This window comes from Clupea harengus, chromosome 13, assembly GCF_900700415.2.
Source record: "Clupea harengus chromosome 13, Ch_v2.0.2, whole genome shotgun sequence".
Taxonomy (NCBI): Eukaryota; Metazoa; Chordata; class Actinopteri; order Clupeiformes; family Clupeidae; genus Clupea; species Clupea harengus.
The window spans coordinates 3,081,936-3,093,644 of record NC_045164.1 but is presented as its reverse complement, the minus strand read 5'-3'; the positions used below and the strand labels follow the sequence as shown (position 1 = coordinate 3,093,644).

General features: G+C 42.5%; 1 long non-coding RNA gene across 1 annotated transcript in view; it reads right to left on the bottom strand.

The window, feature by feature from the left end:
* Positions 1-847: 847 nt before the first annotated feature.
* Positions 848-11,709, bottom strand: part of LOC116223090 — a 33,652-nt gene continuing 22,790 nt past the window's right edge. The window contains exon 2 of the long non-coding RNA XR_004164913.2: positions 848-5,851. This is a non-coding gene — a long non-coding RNA (uncharacterized LOC116223090). The remainder of the gene's footprint in view (positions 5,852-11,709) is intronic.

The window sequence follows — 11,709 nt, the reverse complement described above, 5'->3', positions numbered from 1 at the left end:
GTCTAACAGCCCTCGGTTTCTAATGGCACCATAATGACGGGTCATAAATGAGGCAGAGGTCATGGGTCATGTTCACTGGAATGGTGCTATACTCAGCAGGTGACCATCCGTAAGGAAAGGTGGGAGTTGCTCAGACACTCAAACAGCTCCAGAGGATGAGACTGAGTGGGGGGTTATCAGAGGGATGGGGGACATGCATGCAGATCAGCTGCCATCTTAATAAACCCAGGACACATTTACTCAGCCCTGGAGACAGAGGGAGAAATGTGAAACAGGGAGCCATGTGTGGGCTCATGCTAAAAGTCCTTTGATGAAGTGGGCCTGTGAATCATTGTAGCATGGATGAGGAAAAACATACAAAACGTCTGTTTTCTCGGAAAAGCTCTGCTTGCCGGCCATTGATGTGGGCAAAGCAACGTGCTCTTTCTTCCATCTCTCATTTAGACAGCAAGGTAAACACAATTGAGTGCATCGTGATGAAAAGTGATGTGGCGTCATCTGTGCCCTTCCAAGGTCAGTGAAGTACAGTTATCCCAGAGATGCCTGTGACCTCGAGAGGTCCCCAGATGGCCAACTGCAAACGTGTCTGCCCTGTGGAGCCAGCATCCTTTTCAGTTGTGAATTACACCTCTGACCCCATTTTATTGTTGGGCTTTTCCGTTTTTATAATGCCTTGGGTTTGTTATACTTAAAAGTATGAGTATTTATTTTTGCCTAATAGTTTAACATCAGTCTTAATCAATGTCATTTAAAAGTATTAAAACAACTTGGATACCTAAAATATTTGTAAGATATTCATTGCATACCCCAAAGATGGGAAAATGCAGTGCTAATGATTCTTTTTTTACAGGAGTAATTTCATTTGAGTCATTTTTTACTTCATATTGGACAGCTTGTAGGCATCATTGGGCAAGCCTTTCTAAAGCGGGTTCATCTCAATTTTGCCAACAAGAATATGTGGTAGAAAATATGTGAATGAAAACTCAATAACCACTGTGTAGACTTCTAACTATCAGTATAATAACCAGTGTGGGTAGAACATTTTTTTTTTTTTATATATATATATTTATTGAATGAAGGGTACATTGGGGTTGTACAGAATAAGATTACAAAGGTATCCTTCATATTTTCTGTGATTTTACAACAACATAAACAACAAAAGCCAACAATCCCCAACCTCCCTTCAGCCCCCCACCCACCCACCACCCTCAGGAAAATAAATAAATACGTGTGGGTAGAACATTAACGATCCATATAACCACTAGGATATTCATAATAACAAGCTATCAAAACTACTATACTACTACAAAATGAGTTACACTATTGATATGGATTACATTATGTGCATTCTATGTTTAAATACGTGCCAAATCTAGGCATAGTGTGTAGGGAGTAACTACACAGAAGGCTGTGAGAACCCTCTATACGCCGGCCTGAAGGCCTGGTAACCCCTGGTAACCCCCGTCCCCCCTTTTCTTATACTGAACTGGGCACAGTTCCAAACCAGGGGTGATTCAGAGTGTGTTTGATGCAGGTGGCTAAGGCTCAGACATAAGGGGGAGGGTAGGGGAGGGGAGGGGAGGCAGTGAACTGACCAAAAGATGACACCAAGCATTTCCAGGCCCTCAATACTCCAGCTACATATATCCCACGGGGAGGGCCATAAGTGATTTATAGTGACAAGAGGGTCTCTTCAGATGTCTAAAAGAGAATGGAAGACTCTGTAACGCCAGTATAGTCTCGCGACTTGCTCAGGTTTATGCCGTTGGTATTGCAATGGCAAAATAAACCTTTTTTGCTCCACACTCTGCATGACTCCTGAAGTTTTTGAAGAACCAAAGAACCATAAAATTAGAGTTTTATTCAGATCAGAAAAGATGAGTGTTTTCCAAATCACAAACCTACAAATCAGACACGACAAATACCATGATCAACTGTGTCAATAGCATGATCAAGTGTTTTCTGTGCAGGGTAGTTAAGGTAAGAAAAACTTCCATTTCCATAAATTTGATTATAGACACATTTGATAGTTGATAAAGTTCTATGTTTCTTTTTTCCTCCTTGTGCTCCAATAATCAAGAGGGGCAGGTGTAGCCCAGTTTGCAGGGGGCATGTCCACAGATGTGGTTTAAAAAAGTTAATAAAACAGCAAATTGTCACATCACACACAGTTGGGAGAGTAAAGTGTGAGTATGATGTGAGTGTGAGAAAACAAGTGTGTATGTTGAAGAGTAGTCAGCAAAGCAACCTGCAGCCGAGTCAGGCATTGCCCCAAGCAGCTGGCACAGATTGCATGACCATGTTTACACTGCAATGTCCAAAGAGCAGAGAGAGAGGGATAGAGGGAGAGAGAGGGAGAGGGAGAGGGAGAGGGAGAGAGAGATAGAGAGAGTGCGAGGGAGAGGGAGAGAGAGAGAGAGAGCGAGGGAGAGAGAGAGAGGGAGAGCGAGAGAGAGGGAGAGCTGCTATGAGACATGTCTGGGCGTGTCCCAGTCTGATCGCCGGAGGCACTGTGAGCGCTAGCCCAGACACTGCTCAGACACACTCTCTCCCTCCCTCTCTGGATGTGTGTGCTCTCTCTCTCGCGCGCGCGCGCTCTCGCTCTCTCTCTCCCTTTTCTCTTTGTGTGCCCCTCTCTTTCTCTGTCTCTTTCTCTCTTTCACTGCTGCAAAGAATGCCAGTACGGACAAGAAAAAGCAAAAAGGCAGGCGACAGTCTCAGAATAATGACCCACCTCAGACCAATAAAATGAAGAGGGCTGTGGAAAATAATTGGGAGCAGTTGCAGTTTTCATGGGGGGAAGAATAAATGTCCTTTTGTCAGGTACATGTTAAGACTGAAAGATATATTTCTCAGAATGTGCCCATTTTTATTTTGGTCACCCTTTAAAGGAACAAAGGGAAAATAAATATGATAACTATAATATGTTTAGAATGGGTGATTTATTCATTTTCAGGCAAACATGTCAAGATTGATTCCTTCATAATTAAATTGCCACCATATCCCTTTTCATTTAACACATTTTTAGAGCCATGACAACTCCCATGAAGGGGTTAACACCACAGAAACTCAGTGTCCCAGCACCATGAGTCACTTCAGCTTTTGTGTGAAGGCTGTCAGTGGATGTATGCAGATATTAATCATATCTCCATCGCACTTTTTTACTCCAACTTGTTTTTGTTACAAATGACCACTAGTAGTTTCCCTCTACAACAATCTTTTGTCAAGTACAACCCAGACCAAGATATTGTTGACATTGGGATGCACGACACAGGGTTGGACTGTCATCCATTTTGTGGCAGCCCTTGAATAAGCACATATACAGTACTACAAAGAGGGAGGACTTCAGTGTAAATCTCCACAGCCAAGGGGCCTGGGAATGTAAAGAACACGACTCTGAGCAGAGAGAAAGACGTGACCCTGGATGTTTAAACAACTTCCTGTGTTTTGGCTGAGTCACGAGAGGCATATGAGGGAGCGGCCAGGAACAGCCAAGCGACCACATACTGAAAGACCAGTGCAAAGAGGTGTCATGCTTTGTTCTGAAATGTAGAAGTTCCCCGCTGACAGTATATGCTGAAAATGACAGTTACCAGAACGTAAAACATCAACTAAATGCTAATACATAACAGTAAACAATCGATCTATTAATTATACTGGACTGTAAATTAAAATGAAAAGAACAAAAACATAGTGTTATGTTTCTGACTTTTTTTTTTTTCGTCTTTGACCGTCAGAGGCAGGGCCTGGCTGATTTCAGGAAAAATACATGTTTCCTGTAAAGACTATTAATAAAGGGCGGCAAGAAACACCTTTCAAAACACTGCCACAGAACTGAAGGTACTTCCTAATTCTTTTTTAGGTTTCCATCAAACAGTGTATTTCTCACATGACACATCTGTAGTGAAACCTGTGGACAGACTTTTGTGAAATTATATTTCTCATATTATGAATTCTTCATTTTTTTCTTGCGTTTAGCTTTTTCTTGGTTAAGGCGTGACAGTGCTCTGTCTTTTCTCAGTGTCTTTCCTCAGTGTTTGACTAGCACAACGTGTTCTTTTAAGTCCCGTACAATGTGTAAATCACAAGTGCTGATTATCCACAGCAATTAAACGGGATGGTTAAATAGTTCATCTATAGCTTAAGGTTACTCTCATAAACGTCTGGATTTCTATAAAACTCCCCGGAGTGACACGTTCAGCGCCATGTCAGAGCACGGCTGCTAGGCTCCCGCCGCGATGGCTCTGATTCAGACAGGCATCACAACAGGATGTGTCCCCCCCCCCCATACAGGGTGCAATTAGACGTTAGCAGTCTGAATCAAGTAATTACTGTCGTGATTGGGCTAATAAAGCTCTGCTGCTGTCAGTCTTGAGAGGCCGGTGTTTACGGGGCTGGAGACAGTGATGCAGACCACACTCGCATGAAGGGCGCGTCGTCCAGAGTAATCTTTTGGTGATAAATTAGCCACCTGTGCCATTTGATATACTATAATTAGTATCGCCGTTGATGTGATGGACGTGAGCTGTAAAGCATCACTAACCAAAAGCAAATGCAGGCGTTTGGAGACACCTTCTTGAGCAGTTGTTGCAGAGATAAGGACCTTGTTGCATGGGATGTGTAGATAACTATTACATGACCCAGATTTCACTCCAGCCAGAAATGCATGACCCGAACTAACCTGACATTTGGCCCCGACCTGGAACAACCCTAGGGGCTCATGCTCATGACCTCAGGCCACCCTCTATTCGAGTGGAGGTACTACAGAAGAGCTTTATGGGTAGTTATTCCTTCTTGCCGTGAGTGTGGCGGTTAAATGGGGCAGATGAACACACCAATGTTATTTTCTTCCAAATTGCCTCTCTGTCAATAAAATGTGATACATGTCTCTGCTCCTGCTGTACACTGTATCTGACAGTGATGGCTGTTATTCCATGTGCACTCATATGTTATACACATGGCTTCAGTCATTTCCTACATCGACACTGGCCGTATATGGTCAGACCGGGGCTGGCAACAACCAATGGCCACTGGTCTCTGGACTATCTAATTATTCCAGTCAGTAAACAAGTTCAGGAATACTGTAAACACTGGACTAATCGTTTAATGAAGGTTTAATGAAATCTGATATTACATAACTATATTTAAATTGTAATATAACCGTATATATCCTATAGTAGTCTTACCAGTCTCATCAGTCTATCTAGCCCAAAACCAGAATGATGGGCCCAACACACAGGTGAAAATCTCCCACACATAAGGAGTAACATTTTACACCACCTTTTGCATGAGTCTAGATTAAAAGTGTGATTGAGGGACGCAATAGAGTTCTGAGTATCTATGAAACCACCCTGGGGGTTTCAGGGAAGAGCTGCAGGCAAGAATACATCACATGCTCACTAACCACAGGTGAAAGATTCAGCTGCCGGCTTGTATTCAGGTGCCCACAGACCCAGTACCACTAACTTTAATCACAAGGAAAAAACAACTCCTGTTCATGTTAGACATATTATGCTGCGAGAAACTTCACACCATTCACTGTTTGTGTTTAAATGTGTTTATTGTCAATAAATGAAGATTACAAGGTTTTTTTTACTTGGAAATTAAATTTGGTGAAATATTTTTCATCATATTTTAAGCATAATCAATTATGATTTATTTGTTTATTTTTTACATTTTTAAAAGTTCTAAATTGGATGTAAAAGTATCTCTGGTTGAAAACTGATTAAAAAACAAACAACCCAAACCCGACCATGAGTCCAGGCATGATGTCTGACCTGAGGCTGAAGTTTGACCTCATCCATGTCTGGGTAGGCTTGTTGTCTGTGCAGCGACATCCCTCTGGCGTGACCTGCGCATAAGGACACACTTTTAGACGACGGGCCCCCACCAGTAGAAACACAGTCATTAGGAGAGCAAACGCTGCCATGCCTGTCCAGGGCTCAGCACGCAGCCCACATCTCCTGCCATTTCCTCATGTGCCAGGAGACGTGGCGATTAAAGGTACAGTCCGCAACTAATCCAATGCACAGTCCGCAACTAATCCAATGCACTTTTTGTCAAATTCACGGAATTATTCCTTTCCAGCTGTTCATTGTGTGTGCTAAAAAAACCTCCAATGTTTGTACGCAGTCCTGGTGCTCTAAATGGAAAACAAACATAGGAGCTCATACTGAGCCATAAACAATACCAGCCAATCAACAGGGAGGGGTGTCATTTCAGTGGTACGTGAGCTCAAATATCATCAGAATCATGGACCTTTCACCAGAATCACGGACTCTACCTTTAACAGCTTTAGCGACCTTCACAAGAACCACCTGAGCTGACCACCCTCACTCACACAACCAACCCCAGATAAACACTGTGCAACCTGTTGTGTCAGATTTGTAGGTTTGAGATAAGGAAAAAACTCTGTTTTCTGACCCGATTAAAATTCATTGTTCTTGTTGGTTTCGGAAGACGTCTTCAATAATTTCAGCAAACTGGCAGAGTGTGGAGCAAAAAAGGTTTATTTTGCCAGTGGAATACCAACATCATAAACCTGAGCAAGCCGCAAGACTATACTGCTATTACAATGGTTTGAACATCCTTTTATACATTACTTTGGCCTTGGTGCTTATCCTGTCACCATATATCACTTAATATTAATTGGGCCTGTACGACCGCGGCTATAGCTATGGCATGACAGTGAAACTTTTGAAAAACTCTGACCCTTTGGAAACTCAAAACAGGCCTTGAGGGATGGGTCTTGGGTCACCTGCACCAAGATGTACTCTAAGTAACCTCTAGGTTGGAATCATGCACTGTCCCTAGATGAACTCTGAGTTGAATCTATGCCAAGTTTAGAAGTTTTGCCCAGTAACAGGGTTGAGTTATCTGGTCTTCAGACCTTCCGGCCTGTATGTAGCGGATCTCTATAGTCCTTGATGTACTGATTCCTTACTCTCACTGTGCCCAGCCCTATATTTGAGCACAGATTGGGCATTCTAACTTATTTTATAATAGCACAATAATTTTGACAATGATGTTTTTGTGTATATCCCAGTGATTATGTTGATTTGCTCGTGTTCCATTTATAATGACCTTTTATACTGAGTGTTAATAATCTACACACTGGTTAATATACATGAGTACATGAAATGTACTTATACTGATTATTACATGAGTTAATAATCTACACACTGGTTAATATACATTGATTAATGAGTTTACATTTTTTCCACCAGAAACCCAGGCCCTACTCCTGGAGGATGCCCATATGGAAAAGTCTATAAAATTCATATATGCTCAATTTTATATTGTATATACAATAACAGTGTGTTAACACATATAATTATGGCCCCTTTCATATGCAGAAACAAATAACACATATGTTTTATATATGACCTACCTAGCATGCTGAAGGTCATTGATAGTATGAAATCTATATGCAAGCTCTTTACCACAGATTTATCATGGAAGTACTGCACATGACAAGTGTGATTCCCAGGTTTTACAGACCATTTCCATCTGGGGGGGGTATGTGTGAAGGTGAGTCAGGAGCTCTTATCCATAGCCTGGAGGGTTCACACACTAAATCACGTCTGTGACTCGGCCCCAGATGTGACTACGCCGAATGCCCGGCGAACACAGATACAAGCTCGGAGGACTTCTCAGTCAGTCTCCGTCGCGCATAATAGAGCGCTTCATTCGGACACTTTAATTTATGTCGGAACTGTGATTCATGGTTTGAAGAGAAGGAAAAAAAATAGGTTGATGATGGCATGACTCTGAACAAGGAAAACAAAGACCCTGCTTTGACATGGCTGCTCAGAGGTTTTGCTTATGTTTTCGACTTTGATGGCTGCTAGTTTTCATGTGATTCCTTTTGTGGAACTCATTAGATCACAAAATATCTTCCGGTTTCTGAGTCAACTCGTCCCTTTTAATCTCCCCTCAACACATTCCCCCCCAGTGCAAAGACATGCATGTCAGTGTTTCCCTGAGAGTTAAGAGCTTTATGCCACAGTAGTTCATATTTCTTTGTTCTATTTTGCAGAACATGACTAGAACACAACAAGTGCTGTCAAAGCCACGAAAAAAAAAAGTTTCATTTTTGTCTAACATGTCAATTTTCATATTCGCGTTCTTCTGGTCTCAGGCAATTTGGTTATGACTTTGTTCTCTTTGTACTTCAACCACAGTGTTTTGTTTCTTAACCCCCATCACTTTTTGCTGTCACCAAAAAGACACCGGGTATCGCCAGTCAAAGGCCCAACATTCTCAGCTTCGTCTCGGCAAACACAGTGACAGACAAAAAGCACACAGTTGTAGTTGCAGTTACCGTTACAAAGCTGGATATTGTGTTGCAAAAAAAACAACCACAACACAGGAGACATGTAATTTAAAACTGTGAGTGCAATTCACATGGGTTCGCTCTCCGATGCACCCATGCTTCAGAATGTTTTTAGAAATGGTACGTCTGTGCATGCAAAGGTTTCCCTCATATCTATAATTAACAGTGCCTGCTTTCATTACTTTTTCACTGTATACATGCACATACTTAACCATATATTTTTCTAAAGGAAAGGGAAAAGGCATATTTTGAAGGCATGATTAAAAATACACGCGGAGCGGATTCCCATTTTGGAGAGAAAGTCTTATTTTGAGTTATTATGGTTTGACTGCAGTGGCTCAGGCGGGGTGGGTTCCTACAGGACTTTGTCGCGGCTCAGGCGCGGTGGGTTCCTACAGGACTTTGCAGTGGCTCAGGCGCGGTGGGTTCCTACAGGACTTTGCTGCATGGATGGTTGGACTGAGAGCACGGGCAGTGTGGAAGATACAAGAAGTTAAATGCTGCAGGACCTGAGAAGGCTTGTCTTCATGGATGAAATCTGAGACCTCTATTAAAAGAGCTGGCATTTCAGTAAACTAGATAGACAGGGAGACACAAAACACACACACACACACACACACACACAGACACATAAGAAAGAGAGCAGCCTCTCTGACTAACTTCCCACAAAACAAATGTCTATACATGGTCACACTTAAGCACACACACACACATTCACACAAACACACACACACAGAGAAGCCCCTTTGTCTCCCACAACCCACACAAAACCATCCTCACACACACACATGCATGCACACACATGCATGCACACACAGCAGCACAGCTAAATACAATCAAATAAAATCTACACCACACATAACCATGCATACTCACACACAAACACACACACACATTCCAAGGTGCCATAAACAGTATTATCTTGAGCAATTCCTGTCCTTCCCATAAACCAACAAAAAGAAACATTTAACCATCCCGTATTATTTCAGATCACAAGTGTTAAAACTGTAATAGCTCTCAAATAACACCCCATTCATGCGCCCCATAAACTGAAACACAATTAATACATTGACCACATCGTCTGAGTCAGCACCTCCATTCTGTAATTTCTCCCTCTTATGAACAGGGCTGACAGATCCTGCTTGAGGGAGCATTTAACTCAACGCCGACATCCTGGCATGACGTGATGATTAAGGAGGCCCTAAGAAGCACCTGATAAAGAAGCACCTGAGAAGCACTACTTCTGCAGCTCTGCCATTGTGCCTTGCCTAGCCTCGCCGCCATTTCAGGAGAGAGACGACGGCCGTGGCTTTAACCCCCCCATAAATCCCAACATTAATCAGGTCTTAAAAACAAGGGCTCAGAGGGGTTTTAAAAAAATCCTTTTAAAAAACAAACATGGGGGAAAGACAACAGAAAGGCATTACTCACAGCACGGCCATTAATTAATCTGTCACAGACGCATTCTCCTGTCACAGGAAAAGTGTCATGAATTATTAATGGCGGCTTGTGAGAACAGAGAGGACAGGGCATTCATCTGTGTTTCGCCTGAGCTCTCATGGTCAGCTGCCACACAGAGTGATCCTTGTCAAAGATCAGAACAAGAGATGTATAACATTACAGTAGCGAAGAGTGTAGACTTCCCCAAAATCCTTCTGTTATGCCAGTTGACACTGTCAACAGGAAAACCAGAGCCACTTCTCAGAAGAGTCCAATAACACCTAGGCATTGCCCACTACTATTACTGGCAACACTGGGTAGCTTTTTTAAACTGATTGTTGTGTCCACTATGAAACACAACGTTCCTCTAAATGTTGAAAAAAAGATTATATTTTACACTTTCTGTGTGTTCTCCAGTAAGTGATCTACTCACTCAAATTTTTCTTTAAACTGCTTAACGTTTAATTCTTTATCCACACATGTTTAACTGTTAAAATAGACAGTTTATGGTGTTTTATTATTAATGTTGTATTGTTTTCTTTAGTAATTAAGTGGAAAATGTTCACTCTAAAAGGGGGAAGTCAGTTGTTATGATCCTTAAAAAAAATCTGCACTTAATACCGTCCCTATAAATAATACTTAAATAATATTTAAAAAGAATGAAGGGACTGTGTTTTGCGTTATGGTATGTGGGACCAGATGAAAAGCTACTGGTAGACACAGCTCATGTAGTTACTAAGTACATGAGAAGCATATGTTCCTCTATAAATATGACCGCTCACAAAATAGTTTGGAAGAAGATAACATTTACACAATGATTCACAGTTACAGAGTTGTGCTAACTGTTCTCCAGAAAACCCACAAGGCAGTGAAAGCACAGCAAAATTGCTAGGACAACAAAGCATGTTTGACAGTTAGCAACCTGTGCAAAAAGGCATTCCATGCTGTCTTGTTGCACAAGTTAACAGTTATGGTGTTGTACTGGATGATCTTCAAACCACACAAAACTGCTCAACGGAAAAGGTGAAAAAAGTCACTGTATCTGTAACTGCTAACAACAAGGCATTCCATACCACCGAGGACAAGGAAGTGTGGCCAAAGTGTACATGGCAGAATAAGCGGGTAACAGAAAAACATTTTCTTCAACTTTGTCATTCCAATGTCGCCACACATCGTGACCATCCAACTGGTCTTTCTGGTGGTACAACTGGTTTAAAAGCTAGGCGTGGTGAATGACTAACTGCCATTTTTCTAGTGACTGCATGGAGACTGGAGCCCTAATAACAATCAAGCTCATCACCAACTCTCATTTCTCTTCTGGTAATGTGTTGGAGGTGTGACACCTGCCCGAGCTGCAGCACTTTATCCACGGTGGAGTGTATTAATCACCTGCTCTAAATGGATGGGCTCCAATTTAGAAATGGAAGTGGGAAAAAAACACGACAGGCGCGCAGAAGCGCGACTCATTATGTGGTGGAGAAATGGTGGGAGAGGGTGAGAGGATGAGTGAACACCTCAACACTGGAGAGAGATGGAGGCCGAGACCCCCAGGGGTGGGAGGTGAGGAGCGAGAGGCATCCGTCACCCAGAGCGTGAGGGGAGTGATGTGTGAGCCCTGCCGGCTGGCGGGGTTCAGGGAGGAATGCAGACGCACTTAAAGGTCCAGTCCGTGATTCTAATCCGGTACAGATTCAAGTGCCAAATTCAGCTAATTGCCCGTCACTGTGTGTGCGCTCCAAAAACTCCGGTGAGCGCACACTGTCCTGGCTCTGTAAATGGGAAACAAACAGAGTGGTTTGGACCGGGCCTTAAACAAATCCAGCCAATTAACACGTTGCATCAGGGGCATGAAAGGGAAGACTGTTGAGCTCAGATAGCAAATATTTTTGCCAGAATCACAGATCCTATCTTTAATGCCCAAAAGTATTAGGGTC